This window comes from Petromyzon marinus, chromosome 20, assembly GCF_048934315.1.
Source record: "Petromyzon marinus isolate PM22_M1 ecotype Great Lakes invasive population chromosome 20, UKy_Petmar_22M1.pri1.0, whole genome shotgun sequence".
NCBI lineage: Eukaryota > Metazoa > Chordata > Hyperoartia > Petromyzontiformes > Petromyzontidae > Petromyzon > Petromyzon marinus.
This window is the reverse complement of record NC_133686.1, coordinates 3,528,092-3,552,337: the sequence shown is the minus strand read 5'-3', so window position 1 is coordinate 3,552,337 and position 24,246 is coordinate 3,528,092. Positions and strand designations below refer to the sequence as shown.

General features: G+C 52.6%; 1 long non-coding RNA gene across 8 annotated transcripts in view; it reads right to left on the bottom strand.

Annotated features, from left to right (window-relative positions):
• The window catches only part of LOC116944231 (uncharacterized), a 282,843-nt gene that overhangs the window by 251,535 nt on the left and 7,062 nt on the right, over window positions 1-24,246 (bottom strand). For 2 of the 8 annotated variants that reach the window (XR_012942318.1, XR_012942322.1), the window contains exons 1-2: window positions 15,960-16,279; window positions 14,791-14,866 (exon numbers count right to left, since the gene is read on the bottom strand). This is a non-coding gene — a long non-coding RNA (uncharacterized LOC116944231). Of the gene's footprint in view, window positions 1-14,790; window positions 14,867-15,959; window positions 16,280-24,246 lie in introns of those variants that run through there. The other 6 variants (XR_004403059.2, XR_012942324.1, XR_012942320.1 and 3 more) reach the window with 4 other exon arrangements.

The following is a 24,246-nucleotide window of genomic DNA, read 5'->3' as shown; positions in this document are numbered from 1 at the left end:
GAATTTCCCCAAGCCTTTCACGATTCTGCCATTCATTAGAAATAGCCACGAAAAAAATGTCAAGAAACATTGGCAATTCACACGCGATTTTTCCTTAACGTGGCCACAAAGACCTGTGGAGGCCAGAACGGCACACGAGGTGCGCGGGGTGGGGGGGCTAGCACCATATTCGGCTGCCTTGATCTCCCTAGTGGCGACATTTACACATCGCATTTACACGTACTGTATGTTGAACTTCTTTTGCACTGCGCGTAGCCAACCATCCCAATCAGAGGCGCGGGGGAAGGACAACAAACCAAACACAAAAAGCAGCTCTAACGAAATTAACTTTTCAACCCAAATTCAAAACTGCATTTGAGGCCGAGTCGACCTTGCGGAGGTCCAAGACCGGTTCCGATAATCATCACTGGTCTTGGCCTTGGGGGGGGGGGGGGGGTGCCGCTGGGGTTGTCGCGCGTTGGGCAGACTGCTACGTTAGCGCTCCCCCCAGACGCAGCCACACGTGCACGCTCTGACGCTCGTTCTCACGCTCTCACACACGCTCGCTCTCTCTGACGCTCGCTCTCACGCTCTCATGCTCGTACGTGCGCACGCTCGCTCTCACGCTCGCTCTCACGCTCTCACGCACACTCTCACGCTCTCACGCTCGCTCTCACGCTCTCACGCTCGCTCTCACGCTCGCTCTCACGCTCTCACGCTCGCTCTCACGCTCGCTCTCACGCTCTCACGCTCGCTCTCACGCTCGCTCTCACGCTCGCACGTGCGCACGCTCGCTCTCACGCACGCTCTCACGCTCGCTCTCACGCTCTCACGCTCTCACGCTCTCACGCTCGCTCTCACGCTCTCACGCTCTCACGCTCTCACACTCGCTCTCACGCTCGCACGCTCGCTCTCACGCTCGCTCTCACGCTCGCTCAACTGGAAGGAAAGGGAGTGCGAAGGCGGAGGGCGGTTTTGGGCCGGGCTCTCGACGGGCGTGAGGGTCTGCGGGGAGAAGGTGCAGAGGCAGGGTGTTCATCCTTTAAAGGGCAGAGGGGGACTCCGCCTGACGTGCAAGTCCCGTGGGGAGCCCACCCCCCCAACCACCCACTGAGGATAAAGCAAACACGAATGTTTAAACAACCGCCCAGGCCAGGCTCTGCCCCTGCACTGCTTCAACAACAACAACAGCAGCAGCACGGCGATTGTCCCCGCAGTTTGCGGCAGACTGGACACCCAGCAGCACCCAGCGTCGTTGTTTGCGAGCTGAAAGAAAAACAATAACACCTATTTCGAAACCCCACACGGCACAAACATAATAATAATAGTAATGTCCGGCGATCTTGACCTGTCGTCTCGGCCACGCGTTTGGAGGTGGGAGGGGGGCAGGGGGCTAGCTGGGGGGGGGGCGAGGTTGGGGGGGCGAGATTGGGGGGGGGCGTGGGCTAGCTGGGGGGGCGAGGATGGGGAGGGGCGAGGTTGGGGGGGTGTGGGATATCTAGGGGGGCGAGGTGGGGGGGAGGGGAGGTGGGGGCGTGGGCTAACTTTGGGGGGTGCGAGGGGGGGGGCGAGGTGGGGGAGCTACCTTGGTGAGGGGAGGGGGCGAGGACTGTCCCTGGATGACTGTGGCCTTCACCCCGGCTGTTCACGAGCGCTCTGCCCACACTGCCGTCTCACGTCCCGCGTGCAGGAGGACAGACACACAGCGCGGTGCCGAGTCGTCTCAAGTGAGAGAGAAATGTTGAAGGACTATGCAAACATTTTGTTTTTACCAGGTAAGGCCCCATCGAGCTATTTAGAGAGAACATGCAAACTCCAAATAAACAGGCGTCAGAGTTAGGATTGATACCCACGACCTACTGTGTACATGGCGAGGGAGTTAACATCTCGCCACCATGGCACCCATGCAACGTACGGAAGTTGAACTTCTTTAGCACCGTACGTGCTAATCGGTTGGCCAGTCCTCGAGACGATTGAAAAGTGGCACAGCTCCGGTGGGCATCGGCTTTACCCCCCCCCCGACCCCCACCAGTGCCCGCCGTGCGCCGACGCTGCCAACGAGCATCATCATCGTCATCATCGTCATCATCGTCATCATCGGCCACGGTCAATCCTCGACCGGACGAAGGCCTCCACCCCCCCCCCCGCCTACCTCTCGCGAGCCTGAGGTGTCGCAAGCCATCGGGAGCATTTGGTCATAACCGAGGAGGTTTTTGTTGGGTCAGATCGTGTAAATATCAGTGTCGTGAAGCCACCACCACCACGCCCCACAGCCAATTAGTAAGGTTTGTCACGTAAACACGAACGTGCCAATTTGTTACTACTTCAGCACACCCGGTGTGCTGGAGAGTAAACCCACAAATGTTTACAATTTGAGTAGCGTGACGTTTCTCTGGTGATTACAACAACAACCAGCTCCATCAGGCGATTTGCCAGAGTTGTGGCAAGCCGTCAAACGAGAGATTCATGTTTACGCCCTCGAACCCAGAATGCGTTCATTGCGGATGATATTGGTCGCGAAAGCCTACGACTCTACTACTGTGCTCATCTGAAGCACTTGCACATAATCGTTTGCTGGTTGTGTACCCCCGCTGAAAGGAGGCCTAGAAACTGTCCCCGCACATCGCCCCCCGACAAGCCCGAATGTTTAGAATGGATAACGGAGCAATTTTAATGAAGCAATCTTCATATCCGGGGTGACCTTAATTGCAAGGTGGTAATATTAAGACCATGATAGCAACAGCAGTAGTCGTGTGTGTGTGTAATTATTTTAATCGGCTGAATGTAAGTAGAAATAGTGGACTGCTGCCTTATAAAAATGGGCAAAAAAATTACTTGAGGTAATTAAGCAATTAAGATGTTTTTGTTATCAAATTCTAGATTCTCTGATAGAGCACAAGTTTGTACGATGGCATGGAGGCTACCAAAACGCTGCAAAAAAAAAAACCACACACTTAGCCTGCCAGAACGAAGTATAAATACAAATATAAATACAGCCGGTTTGTCAATCAACTGCTGGATGAAGACACCCCCCACCCCGCCAGGCCATGTTGGTTGTTCAGAATGAGAATCTTTACAGGGTGCTTCAAAAAAATGTTAACACTTCCGAGAATATTGCGACAATACCACGTGACATGTGCTGCTGCCTCCGGGCTCTGGAGACCACCGGGAGAAGAAGCCAGGCCACGCGTTGACAACGATGGCGAACAAGTGGAGACTCTGACTTTTTGAAGCTATTAACATTACATTTGTTATCACGTTACAGTGCATTACCCGTTCTTTTTCCATTAAAACCGGTCGTCCCATGTAAGTGTTACCATTGTTTTGAAGCACCCTGTATTCCGACTAGAGGAATCCGATGAGCCATGAAGCTCTTTGATCACAGACGTCCGCGTGCGACCACGTTCCACCAGGCTGGAGGGCGTGGCGGGGGGGGTTTCGGTACACGCGGAGTGCCCTGGGTTTGGGTTTGCGAATCCCGAGCCGCCGATGTTAGTCGTGGACCGGGCATCGAAACGCAAGTCGCCAGGTGGGAAGCACAGCGAGGTAACCAGACTGCGCCACCGCTCCGCTCTGCCAAAACATAAATGCGTGAAATTAAAAGGGCGAGAAATGACAAATGCGCTCGCGTTTAAAAACGCGCGTTGGCATTCTCAGCGACAGTCTGGTCGTGCTCTACGTAACGAAGAGCGAGGATTAATAAAGGGAAGAGTAGGTATATTTTGTCTAACCTTTACTAAATATAACACGCGCCATTCATCAGGATTCGTGACAAATAGCAATCGCTCGTACCTCTGGGACAGCACACACACACGCACGCCCCCCCCCCCCCCGTCACCCTTAACAATTGCGTTAATTGTTGATTTATTCCAATAAATTATTAATTGAACCATTTAAACATAAATAAAGCATCCAGATAGCGGGCTCACCATTCCGAGATCCTTCAGTGCGGCGATCACTTTCATAGTTTAGTAATGAAGCCGTTGCGTAGTTAATAAGGTTAATAACGGTGTCCTCTGGGAGGTTCGGTGGGTGGCGCGTGGGGAGGGCGGTGGTGGCCGGGCGCTGCTGGGAGGGAGATGGAGAAAATCCGCTCCTTCCTCGTCTCAAAACGCCACCGCCACCGCCGCCTCCGCTTCTGCCCCGCCGGTGGAAGAGGGGGGGGGCTCACTAATGGTCAATTCTGGATGGATCTTTTTCTATGCGTGTGTGCATAATTTAGAAGTCTCCATAAATGTCCCGCATGATCAATATTCTGCAGGGGCTGAATTCTGGATTGCTACGCTGCGGAGCTCCTGATCTATAAAGAATAAACGACCTTTGGCGGGAGTTTTTTTCCCTCCCCCCCCCCCCCCCGCACAAAGGGCCCCCCGTGCCAAAGATGAGCCTTTTGAAACATACTGCTTGTCTTCGCAGTTTTTGCCAATTACCCACAAGTCACCTTGGTCCATCAAACTGAGTCCCCAAGACAAGACAGCAGAAGGGCCCCAATAAGGCTCCCTCGATTTTTTTGTGCTCCTTTTATTGTGTTTCATTTTTTTTCTCTTTCTCTCTCTCTCTCTCGCCCTACTCTCTCTCCTTTTTACCCAGCGCTGTCTCACGAAGGTGAGCAGCTGCTTGTAACTACGCACACCAGGAAAAACGCGGACATGGTGACCGGTTGTTGCAGTCACAAAAACAGGGGTTTGTTTTTTTGCAAGTTCTAGGATACCGGCCATCGTGTGTATACGTGTGTGTACGTGTGTATACGTGTGTGTACGTGTGTGTACGTGTGGGGGCGTGTGGGGGCGTGTGGGGAGCAGTTAGCGCGCTGCGATGTGAACCCGCCAACCCCGAGTTCCATGCCCGCTCACGGGCAACACCAGTGACAATTATCTGAACCGGTAGTGGGCCTCAAATAAACTCCTGGTGTGATGAGTGAACATCGCCACCCACCCCCTCCTCGTGTGCCGTGCCGACCTTCATAGGTGCTCGCTAACAGCACTTGCTCCTAACAATCTATTAAGGCTATATGAGAGATCTTTCCTGTCTGTCTTGTATGCGACATTTACAAATGGGGTTAATTTCCAGCCTGACTATTCAGAGTTGTGTCACAACTCTGGAGGATCGCCTGATGAAGCTAGTTGTAATTACCGGCGAAACGTCGTACTCGAATTGTAAATGTTGTGGGTTTACTCTGCACACCGGTGTGCTGTACTAGTGACGAATTGGCATGTTTTGTTCACGTGACAAACCTTCCTAAATTGGCTGTGTCGGGTGGTGGCGGGTTTAACGACACATTTATATATTTACGCAATCTTGCCCAAAAAACTCTATTATGGATACTATTGGTCGCGGAAGCCTCCTACGTGTTAATTTTTATTTTACCATGCAGGGCCCACTGAGCTGTATGGCTCTTTTTCAGCAGTGATCTGGCCACAAATGATAGCTGATAATGAAGTGGCTTATCACGTGGACATTTCCAAATGCTCTCAATGCACGTTTCTAAATGTGGAGGGAAAAACCGGAGGACCCACAGAAAAATCCACACGACCACTAAGAGAACACGCAAACTCCAACTATACAGCAGGCATCAGGGTCGGGACCGGACCCACCACCTTCTCCATACCAGGCGAGGTAGTTAACATCTCGCCACCGTGGCCATCATGAACGACGTCGAGGCATCGCGTGGACACTGCGGACACTTTACGCGCAAACGACGCCCGGCCCCACAGCGCGGACGAGCCGGACGAACGGCGTCGCACGATGCAACGTCGAGTGAACAACCGTCCCCACCATGTTATTCGCTCCCCGAGAAACATCTCCGCATCTCCCGAAGCCCTCGACCCCGATATCCAAACGCAACACGAGCCGGTTAAATGTCGCTGGGCGTCATCATCATCATCAATCATCAGAAGTAAAGCATCCACGGATGCCACGACGCGGAGAGCAACAACCCCGCGCAGCGTGGGACGGCCAGCGCCACGACCGTGGCCCCGTCACTCGATCCCCGGGAGTATTTCTGACATCCACCCCGCGACCAGAAACGTCGCTTCGCAACCACGTGGTCAGCGTCGCTGCTCCTCCACGCGACGCCACCGCCGGCGCGCGCCGAGGGCCGAAGGCTGCGGCGCGACACTCATCGCAGCGACGCGAGGTGCCCGAGCATTCGAATGAGACGGGAGGCTGTGTAACCACCCTACTCGCTCCTCTCTCTCCACCCTCCCTCTATGCCTCCCTCCCTCTCACGTGGTCTCTCGTGATCCCACGGTGCTCTTTACGAGAGCGGGCGGGTCACTGTGCGTCCGACACGAGACGAGTCTTACCACGTGCATTCGGTTGCCTCGTGTACCCCCCCACCACCTCGCGCGTACCCTCGCCCCTCGCATACCTCCCCCCCTCGGATACCCTAAGATTTGGTATTTGCGTTGAAGGGGGTCTCATAGTTTAGATGGAGTGCGGTTGATGTACTTATGCAATTTGAACTTGTCAGTGAATCGCTTACCTTCCCTATACTTCACACCCCTATCTTTTTTTCGCAGCATTTGCCGTTGTGTTAACTTTCTGACGCACACCCCCGCTGGCTCATCCGTGGACAAAAAAGAAAGAAAGAAAAGGAGCTTCGTGGTTCCATCGAATTTCTCCACGACAAATAAACGGTCCGCTTCCCACCGTCTGGAAACCCCAGCAGGGCTTGTTCCACAAGTCCGGCTCCGCTGACGAGTCCCAGGCGGGGGGGGTCCGGGGAGGTCCAGCGTTTCCTCGCTTAAGCAAACGCCACTTGGACGATATCAGGCCTGGAAGGCCCAATGGGGGACTACGCGATGCTTGGTATTCACACGATGAAAATTGGTTGGCTCATGACGAGCACCGCACGCGATTGACGAGCGCCGAACCGCTCTCCGCGCGACGTGGACCGCCGATGCAGACAAAAAAGGCGCACGTCTCGTGCACGCGCGTACGTTTGCGCCCCGCGTCTTTCGCAATCATCAGGCGCGTGCAGCACGCAACGACGTCATTGGCATTTTGGGCGGGGGAAGCTCGGCAAACGCAGAGTGGGTGGACCGTGGCGGTGCTCGTGGTGGTGCTGCTGCTGGTTGTGCTGCCAGGGACTGGGACATTGGGGGGGAAAAAAAACTGCCCATAATTCATTCCTGCATTGTTTTAAAACGTTGCGTTGACGTTGTTGCCGCGATAACTGCGGTGCGAAGAAGGCCCGGCCGATCGCAGTGATTGTGCACGAACGCTAGTGATCGGCTGTAATTAACGTGAGGCGTAATGCAATGCAACAAGGGATTTATGAGCTTTTGAGGCATTGTGAGTTGAAGACTGTGCAGATGCTGTTTCAGCCACAGCAATCTGCTGGTGCGACACTGAAGCCCTAATCTGCGCGCGTTCGTGCCCAACGTAGCAGTTGGGGAGCGGCTTTGCAGTGCAGCGTTCTAACCGCTGCGCTACGAACTCGACCGCCCGAGTTCAATTCCCGCTCATGGCCAACACCAGCGACGAATGTCTGAGCCAGTCCTGGGCATCATGCCAAGGCGGCTTGGCATGGTGCTGGCCACCCACGCCCTCGTGTGCCGTGCCACCCTTAAGGTGCTGGTGAACAGCACTTGCCCCAATAGTTCATTAACACTATACGGGGGATCTCTGTCTTATCCAACAATCCGAGTTCGATTCCGGGCCACGGCTAACATCAGTGGCGACGAATATCCGAACCGGACCCAGGCCTCCGCTACATCTATAGGTAAAAAGTGCATCCTAGCAATTGCTTATTCATGCTACTGCTGGCAGAACGGTCTCCCACAGAGAGTCTCTATAACGGGTGTTTGGCCTACTATTCCATGCTGGCCAATGTCTTCGAAGAAGTGGCAGTCGCCAAACATTACCCCAACTAGTTGTGCGGGCAGACGTGGCGGAGATTTTTAAAGTCAACGCCGGTGTTTCAGGTGGCGTGCCGACGGATCGAATTGAGCCGGCGAACCTGCAGATTTGTAAGTCCAGCATCCTAACCACCACACCAAGGCAGTAGGCCTCTCCCATCAACTCAGCCTTACGCGAGCACGGTCAGTTCCTCCTCTGCCGCCGTGTGTTTTTCACAACACCAATTGGATGTGACGCGATGAGTGTATTCGGGAACACGTTTTTTTTTTTAACAACGCGGATGCGAATTGGATAGAACGCGAATGAGCGCATGGAACTTTGTCGCGCGAGAAGGAATAAGCGGTCGTACGGCTGCCTCGACGTAGCATCACACACGGCGGGATACTGCTGGATGCTTCTAGATGCTACCCGCTCCGCCTCGGCCTTTGTTCAGCCTGCGTACGCATCTCTCGTGTGATCGCGGACTGTGCTTTACCCAACATTATATATTATTCATAACTACGCGATATTTCCACAATGCGGCGTTATTCAGGCACACTACTACTGCCGCCGCGTTGCAGGCGAACACGAGACCGCACCTGGGGCAACGTGTAAACAGCAGCGGCGGCGAGACAAGCACGGCGTGCATGGCGATGGTCACAACACCTCTGGCCCTCTCTTCGTGCCAGTCCGGCCGTAACAAGTGCCCGCTCAAAAAAGCACTTGCCCCGCAAGCAGTTGAGGGCTATACAACGGCGGTGGGTTGGGGGCGGCTTTGCCTATGCGTGCTGGGGGGGACCGAGAGAGAAGGCGGGGAAGCTTGTGGGAATGCTGCCGAGCGACGTGGAAGACCGTCGGATTAAACAAACATAAAATCCTCGCTCACATTCGCGCGTAACGTTTACACGTTTAATATGTACCCCGCAAAGTGTAAGTGCTAGTAAAAAGAGTTTAAAGAATCTCATCTGAAAAGTGCGTAATGGCACGTTTTTATACAACGCATTAGCCCCGAACAAAAATGGACGTGAGTATATAATCAGGAACAAAAATAATTGGTGCTTTAAAATGAAATTCAACGGGGTATCTCTTTAATGTTTTTTCTCGTACTGCCCCACATATCTGCCAGTAGCGGTCAGCCTCATCGTGTTGACCTTTGCCTCGCCTGAGATTCGATGAGGGGAGAGAGGTAGCACAGTGCCTAGAGGGGAGCAGAGTGACATGAGAGGGGCAAGGTAGGAGAGTGTGTGGAGGGGAGTGGAGTGAGAGGAGAGGCAGGAGAGTGAGTGGGGGGGAGTAGAGTGAGATGAGAGGGGAGAAGTAGGGGAGAGCAGAGTGAGATGAGAGGGACGAGCCCACAGATGATCTTGCAGGCGGTGAGTGCGGTCTCGTAGTCGATTTGGGTCGGAAGCGATGTGGAGGGATCCGAGGACTGGGGCGACGTGGTCCAGGCACGGGCGGGTGTGACGTCCCAGCTGCGATTGACGCGGCTGTCCAAGGCGAGCGGCCCTCTCGTACGTCACAAAACTCCCCTCCCCGACCCCCTGACCCCCCCCCTCCAACCCCACCTCCCCTTGTTGTAAAACATGCGGCAATGCCCAGCCATCACGGTTCGCGCGCTCCAGTCCTTCATTTGAGCCCCCTGTGCAATTTTTAATCACGGGTACCCATACCGTGAAAACTCAATTTCCCTGTCCGGGGATATGGTTCACTCCGCATTCCTGTACAGGGAAATCGAGTTTGCAGGTCCAAAGGGCGTACAGCCGTTTAAATACGGGCAAACTTTGTTTTGTCTTTTTGTTTGTGTTTTTCTCCCTCGTGATGGGACTTTGTAGGATGGACGTTGAGATTCTTAAGGGGCACGGGTTGACCAATAAGGCCTGAATTTGGTCCGTCATAAGGGTCATAAGGGTCGGGTACCCAGCGACGCCGTTGCAACGGGCCACGCGTCGTCCCGTTCAACGGGCGCTGCAGCGTCCGCAACGACGCATCAGAGGAGGGCCGCGACGTCTATAAACGTCTCCCGTCCGGACTCCCGCCGGCGCGTCAGGTCACTTCCTCGAAAGCAAAACGGAATGCGTTATAAAAGGACGTCCGGCGTAAACAACGCCCGTTGCAAATGAAGCCAGCGCTTGGGAAGAGGGAACGAGGAGATATTGATGGGAACCCTTGAAAAATTACATTTGACGCCACCGCTGACGTACGCGTTTGTAAGCGTCGGCAGCACGACCGCCTGCACAACGCGACGTCGGTGAGCGTCCTCCTCTGCACCATTCACGTGTGACGCGAGATTCTGGCACCCCCCCCAGCCCCCCCCCCCTTACCCTCGTGTGGTGGGGGTTAAGTGTGGGGTAGTGCCACCCGATGCAGAGACGTCCGGCCGGCGTGGAGCAGTTGGCCAACAAAGATCTCCTCTCGAGGGGCCCTCTCTCTAGAGCTCATCGCTCTGGTGGGGGCCCTTTCGCCAGCAGTTGCGCGATGCGGGCAATTGCAGGGGCTGCACCCTTCTTCACCTTGCACCTCCGATTAGCGCGGTTGGCTACGTACACGGGTGCTGAAGAAGTTCAATGTACGCGCACGCACGCACGCACACGCGCCTATAAACCCGTACGTGACACAAACGCTCGCTTATGTAAGCTTACCGAGTGGGACACATGCGTGCGTGCGTGCAGCAGCGATTGCTTTTTCTTAAAAAATGTTTTTTTTTTTTATTGAACAAGAGCCCGGTACAAAGTGAGAGCGGTAAGGGTGGGGGGTACAGATATACTGTGTATACAGTGCCGGATTAAGCTCGTGCGGGGCCTGTAGTATATGTTATAAAGGGGCCCTAAATAAAAAAAAAAGCACGTAAATATTAAAACAACAAATTTTGAACTTGTATAGTAAAGTATTTGTATTTTTTCATTTGCTATACAGCCAGATAATACAACAAATCGCTAACCTTAAACACCCAGTCGTTCATAAAAGTTGAAGGCAGTAGAGTACTATAATAATAGAGCAAGTGCAGAATCACTGAAGCGGAATTGAGAGCTTGAAAGCATTTAGCGCGGGGCCCTTGAAAGTGCGGGGCCTGCAGCTACTACTACATATGTAGTAGTAGCTACTACTACTACATATGTAGTAGCTACTACTACATATGTAGCTACTTTTGCTACTAGGATCATCCGGCACTGCGTGGACGAAAGCCCGAGTGAGGCCACGTGCTCACGGGGCAGGAGAAAGGGAAAAGGGGGTGGCTCTCTGAGCAGCAGCGACCGTGCGTGTCGGTGAGAAATGTACCAAAAACCCGGCACAACCAAGCGTTACGCGCAGAGGCGGTGTGTGCCGTACGTACGTATGTACGCATGTTGCACTTGTTTTGCACCTAACGGAGCCGAATGTGCTAATCGGAGGAATGCGTGCATGTTCAACTTCTTTCGCACCGTTCGTAGCCAACCGCGCTAATCGGGGGTGCGGGGGAAAGGACATCAACACTAAGCACAAAAAGCGGTTCCAAAGTTTTCAATCTCGATGATTTCAAAGCGCACAGCTCCGGCGTCTTCCTGAATACGGGCAGCAGACGCGTCTTCTCGACAACGAGCACGGGACAGCCGTCATCGCCGTCAATTGCATTTATGTTTGCACCCTTCGCGTGGAACGCACGCATCAGCCAACCCAGGGCTGAAGATATCTATCTGCTCGTACTTGCTGCTCAGTTGTGAAATGAATGCACTCATGCGTGGTTGCATATCTATACGACATGTCTCAAAGTTCTCTAGAAGCCGCCACTCAAGGATCAGCAAGCGTCGTGTCTCGTGAGCCGGTGGTGGCAATTGCACATTCGGTCGGTGCCAGTTTATTCAGTGGGTAATCTCTGTTGGTTTACTACCAGCTAGTGCACTTCGTAGCTACTTGCTGCACTACCATATTACCCGCTCTACCCCCCCCCCCTCCTCCACACACTCTCCTACCTCTCCCCTCTCATCTCACTACTCCCCTCCCCGCCGTCTCTGCTCCAGAAACCATGGCTTTCCGTCCAAGCTCCAGGTCACCCTTCGCTCAGTGGGCGGGATGAAAATCCGGCCACACCACCCCTCCCTGTACGCACATCGCGGCCTTAATAGGCGCTTTCCTCCCCTCCTCCCCCGCGCCCACAGCCCGTGTAGGCGATACGGGAGGACCGGGCCTCTTGTGCCGCGCGTGATGGGGACATCGCTTCAAATGAATTAGCGTCACGCGACGTCACGTCGGGACACGTTCACGGCGGCGGTGTGTGCAGGGAGGCCGCGGTGACTTCATCCGCATTCGTACGCAGGGAGATTCGCACTCTTGAAAAGGTAAAGCTTGCGAAGACCGGCGATTCGAGAAACCTGCACGAGCGGGTGGGAGGGGGGGGTGTGGGGAGGGCGTTCGTGCACGAACAAAGTCAGGCTGGCAGTCCGCGTGCTAATGTGCATCCAGGCGTGCACCTCAATGGGCTGTGTAACTTTTATTTTCCACCCCAAGCGCTCCACTGCGCTTCTCTCCCTCTCTCCCCCTCTCCGTTCTGTCCCATTCACGCGTCTCTCCCACCCCCCCCCCACCAAACCCCACCCCCCCCCCCCATTCTCCTGTTTCTTCAGCGCGAAAGAAAAGGGTGGAGATCCTGACCCGTGGCCCGCTCTGTGGCGCGGTTTATAATTAGCGGCCTCTGTTTTCCCTTCACCTGTCAAAGCGCCAAAGGACAAACAAGGGGTTTTAAGCGCGGAGGAAAAAAGGTGGCAGGGTTGGCAAGGTCGCGCGCGCGCTCGTGCTCATCCGCGGCGCGCTGCGATGGAGCGCGTGCGAGCGTTAAGTACGCACACATGCTGCCCCCTTTGTTCACTCGAAAACCGGGGGGGGGGGGGAGGTTTTGGAGGAGCAGTGTGTGTGGAGGTGGGGGGCAGACGTGGTTAAAGAGGAGAGAGCGACGGAGAGAGAGTGACGGAGAGAGAGAGAGAGAGAACAGCCCTTTATTTTCTTTGTGGACTTTTCACAGACCATAAAAGATGTATTAAATGCTCAAACAGAAACGAGTAAAAGAGGGTGATTTTTTTTCTTACTCTGCCAGAAGAGTGAAAAGAGTTGTTACAGATAGATTTTTGTGGCTTTGTACTTGTGTATAGACCGAAACGTAACCTATAAACCCGGGCGAGTTGAACATTGTTATTTTTTTTTGGGGGGGGGAGTGGGGGGGGGAACGAGGAGGCCAAACATAAAATAAATCTGTTGATGTTAAAAGATTAATGACATAATTACCGCGTTCCAATTCTAGAGAGAGAAAGAGAGCAACAACAACAACAAAAATGAACACGACCCCTTTCTCGTGAAGCCACTTTGTAATAACCGTTGTGAATTGTTCCTGTAAAGGGCACGATCCCAAATGAAGAGACATTGTAATAATTGTTTCCAATCGTTCTTGGTGGGAGGCCACGCACCCAAAAATAATTAATCGTCTGAGTAATCGAAGACAAAGCCAAAGATCCCCCAAGTAGTCTACACAGGCTGTTGGGGCAAGTGCTGTTAAGAAGCAAATATGAAGGGCGGCATTGTGCATAAGGGTGTGGTGTGGTCAAAATTAAGCCCAGCCACCTTTGTCTCCCCAATGCTGATGATATTTGTTCTCACATCACTGAGTCGATCTCGGCAAGGCCCGGGAATGGTTCGGATAATCACCACCGACGGTAGCCATGGCCGAGAAGTTGAACTCGGGTCTCCGGGTTCATAGCACACACACACTCAGTAGGGGTGTATAAGAATGCATCAATTAATATCGTGCTGAAACCCACACCCATCCCATGGCTTCCTGTTCTGGTCAACATATCTGGAGACTTGCAAACTACACAGGAGTTCACAAGTATGTATGTTGAACCTCTTTCGAACTGTACATAAGCCAACCATGCTAATCGGAGCTTAGGGTGAAGGACAACAAACTAAACACAAAAAAACTACAACTACAATGACCACCACCTCACCATCAACCAAGACCTCACCAACGTCCCTCGCCACCACCAACTCAAGTCCCGATACCCCCTTTCTGGGATTGATGGCACTGCTGTCACCATCCCAAGAATCTCACCCAGATGCGGAGGAACGCCGGGCAACGAACAAAGAGTGGAAACAACGCGCACGTCTGGAATAATAAATACCTCCACTCGAGACGCAAACATCATCGCAACTCCAGGCTTTGATATTCCTCCTCCACCTCGAAGACACCGGAGTTACCATCAACTGCATCAGAACATCAACAGGCCAATGCACACATCTCCTACATACATCCAAAAAAAATTAAGACACGAGACATAGGATAGTGGCCAAGCAACCCAAACTATGGACCATATAGTTAAACCCACAGTATGTCTGCACTGTTTCAAGGGAGGAATCACAAAACTACACGAACATTCCGCTCCTGAAGCGCCCTCTCGTAGTGACTAGCAGATCTCAACATTGGCAATTAGCTCCTGAACCATATTGCTGTCACACGCAAGAATACAATGTTTTTTTTTATATACAAGGTATGCCACACTGAGCTATATAGCTCTTTTTTTCAGAAGCTACCTAGCCATCACAAATGATGGCTCAACGAGGTGGCTTATATCACGCGCAAATGTGCCGCAGCCAAACACTCTGAACGCGTGTTGATTCTAGATATGGGGGGGGGGGGAAACCGGAGGTCCAGGATAAAAATCTACGCGACTACGGGGAGAGAGATAGAACTTGCAAACTCCAAATATAGTTTCTTCGAGCACCGATACATGCACCAAATAGCTGTGTAAGAATGTTTTTTTTAACTTCTCTCTCATTTGTTGCGTGTGCGTTGAATTCATGCGACAAACCCCCGCAAGCCACTGAAACGCTGCTACGTTCACAATGGTAAATTAAAAAAGGAGTTCGATTCTGGACTCGACGAAACCACAGCGCCAATTGACTGACCGGTGCGCGGAGGTGACGAGGGGCGAAGGAGCGGGGGGTTACCTTCTGCACGTCCTTTCGTCAAAGCCAGGCGATGGCCGAGAAGAGGCTAAACCAGTCTCTTGCCTTCAAGGGAGACCTGGAACATAAGTGGAGCAAGACAAAAAAATCTAAATGCTCGACAGAATCCACAATTTTAAAAAATGTTTTAAGATTTTTTTTTATTAACAATCTATGGGACCTTTTTTGTCAGTATTATCAGAGCATGTGTGTTTGCATGTTTTGCCACAAGTATGTGTGGTTATTGCACATGTTTTGCCACAAGGATGTGTGGTTATTGCACATTTGATGCCTTGGAAATTGGATCTATTTGGTGTTTGAATATCTTAACACCTCCCCCGTTTTATTTCCAGAAAGGTTAAAACCTATTCTTATATTTTTCCATCATTAAGAAAACATGTTATCATTTGGATGCCTTAGAATGAGGGCACTTATTTGTTTTTAACCCTTTGCCAATCCACTGCTGGATGGTCATGGTGAGTTTGTTTTTTTAACCATATTTCACTATGCCGGTCGGTCAGGGTGAGTTGTATGAGATGATGGTGATGATGGTGTTGTGGGGGTGGGGTCCAGGACTGGTTTAGATTTTATTCATCACTGAAATTAGCCAAGGCCAGGAATCGAACTGGTCACAGGGTTCCATTTACCAGAACGCCACTTCCCAAAATTATATATACAGTGCAGTAGTATATAAAGCATTGACGTGAACAGTGAATCAAATAACACTCCAGTGTTAAACAAGTACGTGTTATAATCTAATCCTAAAGTATATATCATGGCACGTATGTATGCTGAACTTTTTTCGCACCGTACGTAGCCAACCGCGCCGAGTTTTCATTCTAGATTATTTAAAAGTACACGGCTCCAGTGGTTTTGTGGCGCGAAGTGTGGTCAAGTGTGTATTCTATTGATCGAGAACATCGAAAGGCAGCATAGTCATACGTTTGATAATTGAACACGTTAAATAACGCTTCATTTGATGCTTTCATGTTGTTGATAAGCGAGGGCTCGTTGGATACGTTATCGAACGTTGCCGATCGTCGACGATATACAGCACTTGAATGCGTTTCTGAAACGCATTGCCGACAATTGAACATATAGAGTACAGTACAACAAAAGCAAGCCGAGCAATACGTGTTACGTACACGGGCTCGCATCTCCTACATACGTACCTCGGCTTTGTTGTGTCGGGCTGACGTGAGTTTACATTAGTATTAATGAGAACTCCCGGCACGTCCATCTCTCTATTTTTAATTACCAATGGACCCATTTAGAAGGCCCGCCACGTGGGAGCTGGGCCCCCCTCCTCGTCACGTGGGAGACTGGGCCCCCCTCCTCGTCACGTGGGAGACTGGGCCCCCCTCCTCGTCACGTGGGAGACTGGGCCCCCCTCCTCGTCACGTGGGAGACTGGGCCCTCCTCCTCGTCACGTGGGAGACTGGGCCCTCCTCTCCTCGTCACGTGGGAGACTGGGGCCCATAGATTTTTAAATCGTCGACCAACCAATAAGAAGTGAGCAGACGGGCGCGTGATTCCCCCCCCTCTTCCGGGGGGGGGGGGGGGTTAGGGCGAGGGGGCCAATCGGCGTGCGTGGGGATAGTCACGTGGGGTTGTCACAGCTGTGAGAATAATTCGCCAATAGTCCAGTGGACTTAGAGCACGTGGGCTTGCTTATAGGCGGCATAAATGCACACGCACTGTTGGTTATACATCTCACGTCGTTTTAATCGTTTTTGTCATTCCGTTTAACTCGGTTGGAATTTGTATACGTTCGTGCCGACGTTTATCGGTACGTTCATTATTGTAATTAAATTATTACATCATATTCTTGGTTCTTTCGGTAAAGTCACGTAGAAGGGAAACAATTAAATAATAAAAATATAAAAATAAAATTGTATTTTTTTTATAAATAACCAATAAAATAATACAAAAATATAAAACAATAAAATTGTATTTTTCTTATTTTATTGTTTCCCTTCTAGATGACTTTACCGAAAGAACCAAGAATATGAATCCCTGCTGTCACGAAAGCTTTAAATAAAAATGTATTACATCATGTTTCACAGTTTATCCATACCATACTTAATTACGGTCTGTGATAACAATACACAAATCAAACAGTACGTGTATATACTAAACAAATCAAGACGTCACCGAGTCTCGAGTGGGTCCTGCTGGGACATTTGTGACGAGAGAGATCGGGGGGGTGAGAAATGTGACGTCAAATCAAAATGCGCAACTTTAAATAAATATCGACAACACGTTCTACTTAATTAAATAGACTAAATAAATGTTTTCTCCTACAACATCAGAGTGCAGCGCCACATTAAATACGCACTACAATGACAATAGTTTAAAGCGATTTGAAGCATGTTTTATTTTCAAAATGGAAATGTGTTTTTTTTGGGGGGTGGCAGAGCTTTGTGACGTCATATTTGAGGGGGGGGGTCTGACTTTTTGTGATGCCGTGTGACGAGGGGGGGGGGTCAAAAATCGTCCAAAATCGCGTGATGTCATTTATGGACGGCCCCTGATACAAAAAAAGCAGCAATGTACGGAATGTGCCCGAAGAGGAACATTTTCAATCGGCGCCAATTCCCATTGCATGGATCTGAACCACAGATTTGAACTTGAGAAAATGGAGCAAAAGGTAATGGGGGGTGGGGGTGGTCGAGGAAGAGGGAAAGCATGGGGATTGATGCATCCTGGGAATTACACTGTCAAAAAGAACACGTGGGCTCATAAGACTGCACAGAGACGTCGACTTAACAAGCACACGTGCGCTTGCGGTGCGGGTTGTTGAAGGCAGGGCAGTAGAGAACCCGGGAGCATAGAAGTACCGTACAGCCGATGGATGTCGCTGCAATAGCCACCCGCTGGCTACCTGCGGTGGTGCCAACACGGCAGCCGCCCGTCGGAGGGGGACAATCGAGACTCAACGCTGCTGAGCTTCGGAGATCTGACGAAGCCGCGCGCATTCCGAGGTTACCAATCTCAATCTTTTGTCGAACAACAAGGTCGAGTTATCTCTCACCCTCACTCGCTCTCTCTCCCCCCACTCTTGTTTCCGTATCGCAACGTTAGGGACGAGGAGGGGCGGGGTGGAGGGGTGGTGGAGGTTGCCGCCACTGGAGATGAAACGTCGACAGTTCTCAGCGCCGACGCTCATGCACGCAGCCCGTGATTGCGCGATGGCAAATTACCAAAGTTCCCTTCTCACGTGTCCTCGCATCTCACCCCACTCACCCCCCCCCCCCCCCAACTGTTATCACGCGCTGCACCGCGACACCCGGCGACCCGGGTTCGATTCCCGCTCACGGCCAACACCAGTGACGATTATCTGAACCGGTCATGGGACTCCCCGTAGGTCGACTCGGCCTCAAGTGAGTACCCGGTGCGGTGTGTAAACATCGCCACTGGGGGAGACAAAGGCGGCCGGGCGCGATTGCTGGCCACCCACCCCCTCGTGTGCCGTTCTGGCTTTCATAGGTGCTCGCTAACAGCACTTGTCCCAACAGTCTGTACATGCTATACGGGGGATCTTTGCCTGTGTTTTTCAAAGTGCACCTAGCCTGGCACAGGCGCCGTGGCGGCGTCACCGGCACGTAAGTGGCGAACGGGGTTTGAGAAATGTGACGCACATCAAAATGCGCAGCTTTAAATAAATATAAACACGTTCTACTTGATTAAATATACTTTTTAATATTTTTTTCTCCTACAACATCAGAGTGCAGCGCCACATTACGCACTACAATGACAATAGTTTAAAGCGATTTGAAGCATGTTTTATTTTGGGGGGGGGGGGGCGAGCTTTGTGACGTCATATTTGACTTTTCGTGACGCCGTGTGACGAGGGGGGGGGTCCAAAATCGCGTGACGTCATTTATGGACGGCCCCTAAGTAACTGGTTCGGTGGTGTTGTCCGCCCACCCCCTCGTCTGCCGTGCCGACCTTAATAGCTGCAGCTAACACCACTTGCCCCAACAGTATGTGCATGCTATACGGGAGGGGGGGATCCTTTGTCTTTGTTTAACACATGCTTAGCCACAGGCTTAAAACGTCAAGCAGCCAGCAACCGCACTACCAAAGGTTGCAACGACACTTCAAAAAATCTAAATTGAAAACTCATTTCTTTTGGAACCCTGTTTGTGTGTGTGTGTGTCTTCAGTATGTTGTCCTTCCCCCGCACCTCCGATGAGCACGGTTGGCTTACGTCCGGTGCGAACGAAGTTCAACACGCATGGAGTGGTGGTTCTCTCGTGTCCTCATCTAACACTCGCCAGCCGGCTATAAAACACAAAACAAAATGCCATTCCTTCGCATCCACTCAACAGACTCTCCCCCCCCCCCCCCACCACGCTGGGTGGGGAGAGCGCAAAGGAGGCACAAATCGTGCGCGTCCGGCCAGCAGCCCCGCGTCAGAGTTAAACATCATCAGAATGAACTCTCATTAAAAGCGCGTGCGTGTGTGCGTGTGTGCGCGCCGCGCGCGAGGTTCAACCCCGCTCATCGGCGGCTCTCCTGCAACACAACGAAAGGTCGTCGTCGTTTGAAGGTTATCGTGGCCGGTCCCGTGTCTCCATTACTATCACAGATGGCGACAGGGGGGGTGGTGAGCGGACAAGGGGTGGTGGCGGAGACATTGGGCTCAGAGGCTGTTCACGCAGCTGCTGCTGCTGCTGCTCTTACAGAAAAAAATAGCAGCAGAGTTCTCACCCCGTGTCCCTTTTCCACCGCTCAAACGAGCTACGCTGGGACCGGTACCGAGCCAGCCCAGTGCTGCTCAGGGAGCGCTAGTTTTTTTTTCTTCCCCAAACACGTGCCACTGACGGATTTAGATGATGCGATGATGTCATGTCGTTCATCTTCCTCACATGATACCGACTGCCGTCAGTCACATCAAGGTCGTGGCCCTGGCCGTGCAAATAGGCAGTGGAAAAAAACCCCACCCGTGCCATGAGAGGCCTGGCTCGGCTCAGATGTGCCAGTGGAAATGGAGTATCATCCTGGGGCTTGTTCATTCATTAATTAAATCGATGGCGGGTAACCATTGTTTTTCCCTTACGAAACGAATGGGAAGAGAGCCTTAGCGGAGGTCACCGATATTCTTGAGGAGGTGGAGGAGATGCTGGCGCAGAGCAGGAGTGGAGGAAGGCCGAGGGTGAAAGAAAGGTGGGGGGGGGGGGAAACGAGACACGAGGACAGTGGATGCGTAATGGGAGGAGAGGCAGGGGAGTCGGGAAGCACACGGGGAGAGACAATTTCCATGCAGTTGAATACATTGGAACAATGAGAGGTTTTGACGGCGGCAAAGAATACGTTTGGGGGGGGGGCACACGCGAACACACAGTTGTCCAATAATAATAATAACACGAACAATAATTAAGGCTCGCCTTTGCCGAGCCCGCTGGAATTTAGAATCCCACTCTTTTTCAAGGCCAAACAATATCGCTCCTCGAGTACTAACCCTGATCAGCGAGGTTAAGGTGCTGGGAGCGACGGATCAGTGTCGATTGTGAGGTCGCTTTCAAGTGGTGAGCGTCACACGGCCAGCTCCATGCCGCACAAAATAAAGTCGCGAGGCCCTGGGTCCCCCACGCCTGCACTCAGCCAAGTGCTTAGATCGTTTGTTTATCTATACAGTCTGTGTGTGTGTGTGGCGCGGACAGTTTTTTATTCACATATTAATTTTCCCAGTGTTTATGTGGTGCTGTATGTGTACATTATTCAACTGTGTTATCGTTTAATTTTGTGTAATACTTTTCCACTTTTTTTTTGTAAACGCAGCGCCCGCAGCCTCATTGCTCACATTTTTTTGGTTTTACAAACGAGGGGGGGGGGGCTTGCTTTCAACGCGCTCCATCTCACTCTGAAAGCGTTTACGCATTTGGCTTCCATCATCCGGTCCGTAACGGGGGGGAGGGGGAGGGGTGCACACGATAACTCTCATAAGGAATGGTCCAAGAATGAACCCCAACCTTTATTGTACGTTGGCGTTGCTGTTAGGAACTCGCGCTAAATGAAAACCCGGCCAACTTGATCGAAGCTTTGGCCAAAACGTCGGAGACACAATCCAGAGCGTTGCCCACCGACAGCTGCCCGTTGGCTTCCGTAGCCGCTGAACATTTCCGACGACAAACGCTCCGCTGGAAAGCATTTCGTGTAGGTACAAGCAAGCATGAATTTATTTTCTCTCCCCCTCCCCTTTTTTTTTAAAACTCTTCTTTTATTTTCATAATCCGAACGCGGCGGAGCTTTGGCTTCCGAGCCCGCCGCCCCCCCCCCCCCCTGCGAGAACGTTTTTTAGCACGCGGGCCGACCGACACCTTTCTCGTGAAATAAAAAAAAAGTCGCCGCCGCATCGAGGCGGCTCGGCTCAATGTCCCGGATTGAAGGACGACGAGCGCGCGATGCATTCCCGTTGCTGACTCTCAGCAGCACCCAGCTGTGACTACGTCCTGAGCCTCAGCACCCCCAAAGCCACAACCCACTGGCCCACCACCCCCCAACCACTGTCCACCACCCCCCACCCACTGCCCACCATCCCAAACCCACTGCCCACCATCCCCCACCCACTGCCCACCACCCCCCACCCACTGTCCACCATCCCCACCCACTGCCCACCCACTGCCCACCATCCCCCACCCACTGTCCACCACCTCCCACCCACTGCCCACCATCCCCCACCCACTTCCCACCATCCCCACCCACTGACCACCACCCCCCACCCACTGCCCACCACCCCCACTCACTGCCCACCACCCCCACCATCCCCACCCACTGCCCACCATCCCCACCCACTGCCCACCACCTCAACCCACTGCCCACCACCCCCCACCCACTGCCCACCACCCCCCACCCACTGCCCACCACCCCCACCCACTGCCCATCACCCCCACCATCCCCACCCACTGCCCACCACCCCCACCCACTGCCCACCACCCCCCACCCACTGCCCACCACCCCCCACCCACTGCCCACCACCCCCCACCCACTGCCCACCACCCCCCACCCACTGTCCACCATCCCAAACCCACCACCCCCCACCCACTGCCCACCACCCCCCACCCACTGTCCACCATCCCCACCCACTGCCCACCACCGCCCTTCCCTGCGCCATCCCTCCGGAGTGACAGGCGACCCGTGCCACCTCGCAGCCGACCCAGCGGGTTGTGCCCTGTGGACCTGGCACTTGTCAATGAATTCTCAGATTGACCTCTCTCCTTTCGCCGGAGCAAGAGCGCGCGCTGCTAAGGAAGGTGAGTGCAGCATGGGCAGGACGCGTCACCACGAAGGGGCTGGAGTCGGTGTTTCTTAAGAGTCTAGACCAGGGGCTCGGCAACCTGCACCTCTGCAGCAGAATGCGCCTCTTTAGGGACCGCTTCGTAGCGTTAGCTATTAGAGACCTCTGTCTCTCGTATTCACACTGCATTGCGGCTCTTAAAATTGTCTTTTGCCGAATTCGACAAAAAATGGCTCTTCTTGTTATTTTGATTTGCCGAGCCCCGAAGTGGAAGACAAAGGAAGGGAATGCGCCAGAGAGGATGTCCATTGCGGAGATGGAGCGATGAAATCAACATGCGTTAAGGTGCCAGGTGGATCGCTATATATCGCAGGAGGGTGAGAGAGAGAGCGATGCAAGGACTTTCATCAGCAGTAGATTGATCATGGCTGACGATGACGAGTGTGTGCACCACCACCACCACCAAGTCGGTCAAGTCGATCGGCAGGTCACGTGAATGGGCTAAAGTGGATGCCGTGATCTCACCTCCAAGACGTTTGGTCAAGTTGTAGAAGAGGCAGGCCAACTACCCTCTTAGAGGGGGCTCACTGGAGTCTCCAATTCTCGTGGAGGCCCTGTAGCTGTGTGGTGATGCGAACAATCGCCAGGGATGCCCCTTCACACCTTTGATGTTTCCTCAAAAATCTAAGTTTACCGAGCACGTGTGGTGCCTTCGTGTACGCAGGCCACAGGGCAACATTCGACACTCGCCCCTTCGCGATTCGATGAAACCGCCACAATTCAGTGTCACGATTCGATACGAGAATATTTTTGTTGGTTCTTTCATTGCATTTAGAATAATGTGTTTAAGGTCATTTTTCTGCTGCTATAAATGTCCCACGTGATAAGCCACTAAGACGAGCTATCACGTGTGGCCAGGTCGCTTCTGAAAAAGAGATCATGTATAGAGGTTCAGTGGGCCTTACCTGGTAAGATAAAAAATGATATAATATTATTTATATATTGTTTCAGAGATTTATTTACCTCTCCTACACTCTGCACTCCAAGTGTTTTTTGTATTGTTGATTTAATCCTACTGGTTTCCTCCAGCGCTAAATAAATCCACCTGACGATTGTGAATGTGGTGTGCCGGTTGCGGAAACATTTTGCAGATGACAGACCCGGGGACTCGCTGGGCACAAAGCACACGTCCGCGGATCTTGCCTTTGCCATCGAGAGCTCTGAACGACGAGAGAAGCCCCAACTGTGGACATTCCGGCCACTGCCCCATCTAGCACGGACGGAATCGACAGCAGCTGTCGCGGTGCTCAGCCGTGTGTGTCTAAGTAGGGGGCATAGGTATTGCATCGGCCAGTCATCTCAGTCAGTCGACCCGTGGCACCTGGGGTACCTAGTGAGGCACCTCGTGGGGAAGCGGTAGTGGAGCGGTTAGCGCTACGGCCAAAATTAGTGACGATTGTCTGAACCGGTCCTGGGCCTCCCCTAGGTCGGCTCAGCCTCAAATGAGTACTTGGTGGGGTGTGTAAACATCGCCACTGGGGAGACAAAGGCGGCCGGGCGTGGTGCTGGCCACCCACCCCCTCGTGAGCCGTTCTGGTTTTCATAGGTGCTCGCTAACAAAACTTGCCCCAACAGTCTGTTAAGGCTGTACGGGGGATCTTTGTCTAAGTAGGGGGCACCGGTGGTGCATCTGCTAGTCATCTCAGTCAGTCGACCCATGGCACCTTCTGGGTCTGCCCCGTGACCTCCTGCCAGTGGGCGTTCGACACTTCACGTGGCCTCAACGTGCACCTAGCCTGGCACGAGCGCCGTGGTGACGTCACCGCCACTTAGTGGCGAATGGCGGTTGTTATTGTTTGTCTAAAGAACAAAAAAGCAATTTTTGTTTGTTTTGCGTACGAGCAGATAGATCTCTTCAGCGCTGACCCTGGTTGACTGATGCGTGTGTTCCACGCGAAGGGTTCAAAAATAAATACAATTGACGGCGATGACGGCTGTCTCGTGCTCGTTGTCGAGAAGACGCGTCTGCTGCCCGTATTCAGGAAGACGCCGGAGCTGTGCGCTTTTAAATTATCGAGATTGAAAACTAATTTCTTTGGAACCCCTCTTTGTGTTGAGTGTTGTTCTCCTTTTCCCCGCACCTCCGAATAGCGCGGTTGGGCTACGTACGGTGCGACAGAAGTTCAACCCACATACATATTCGTGGGACCCCCCGA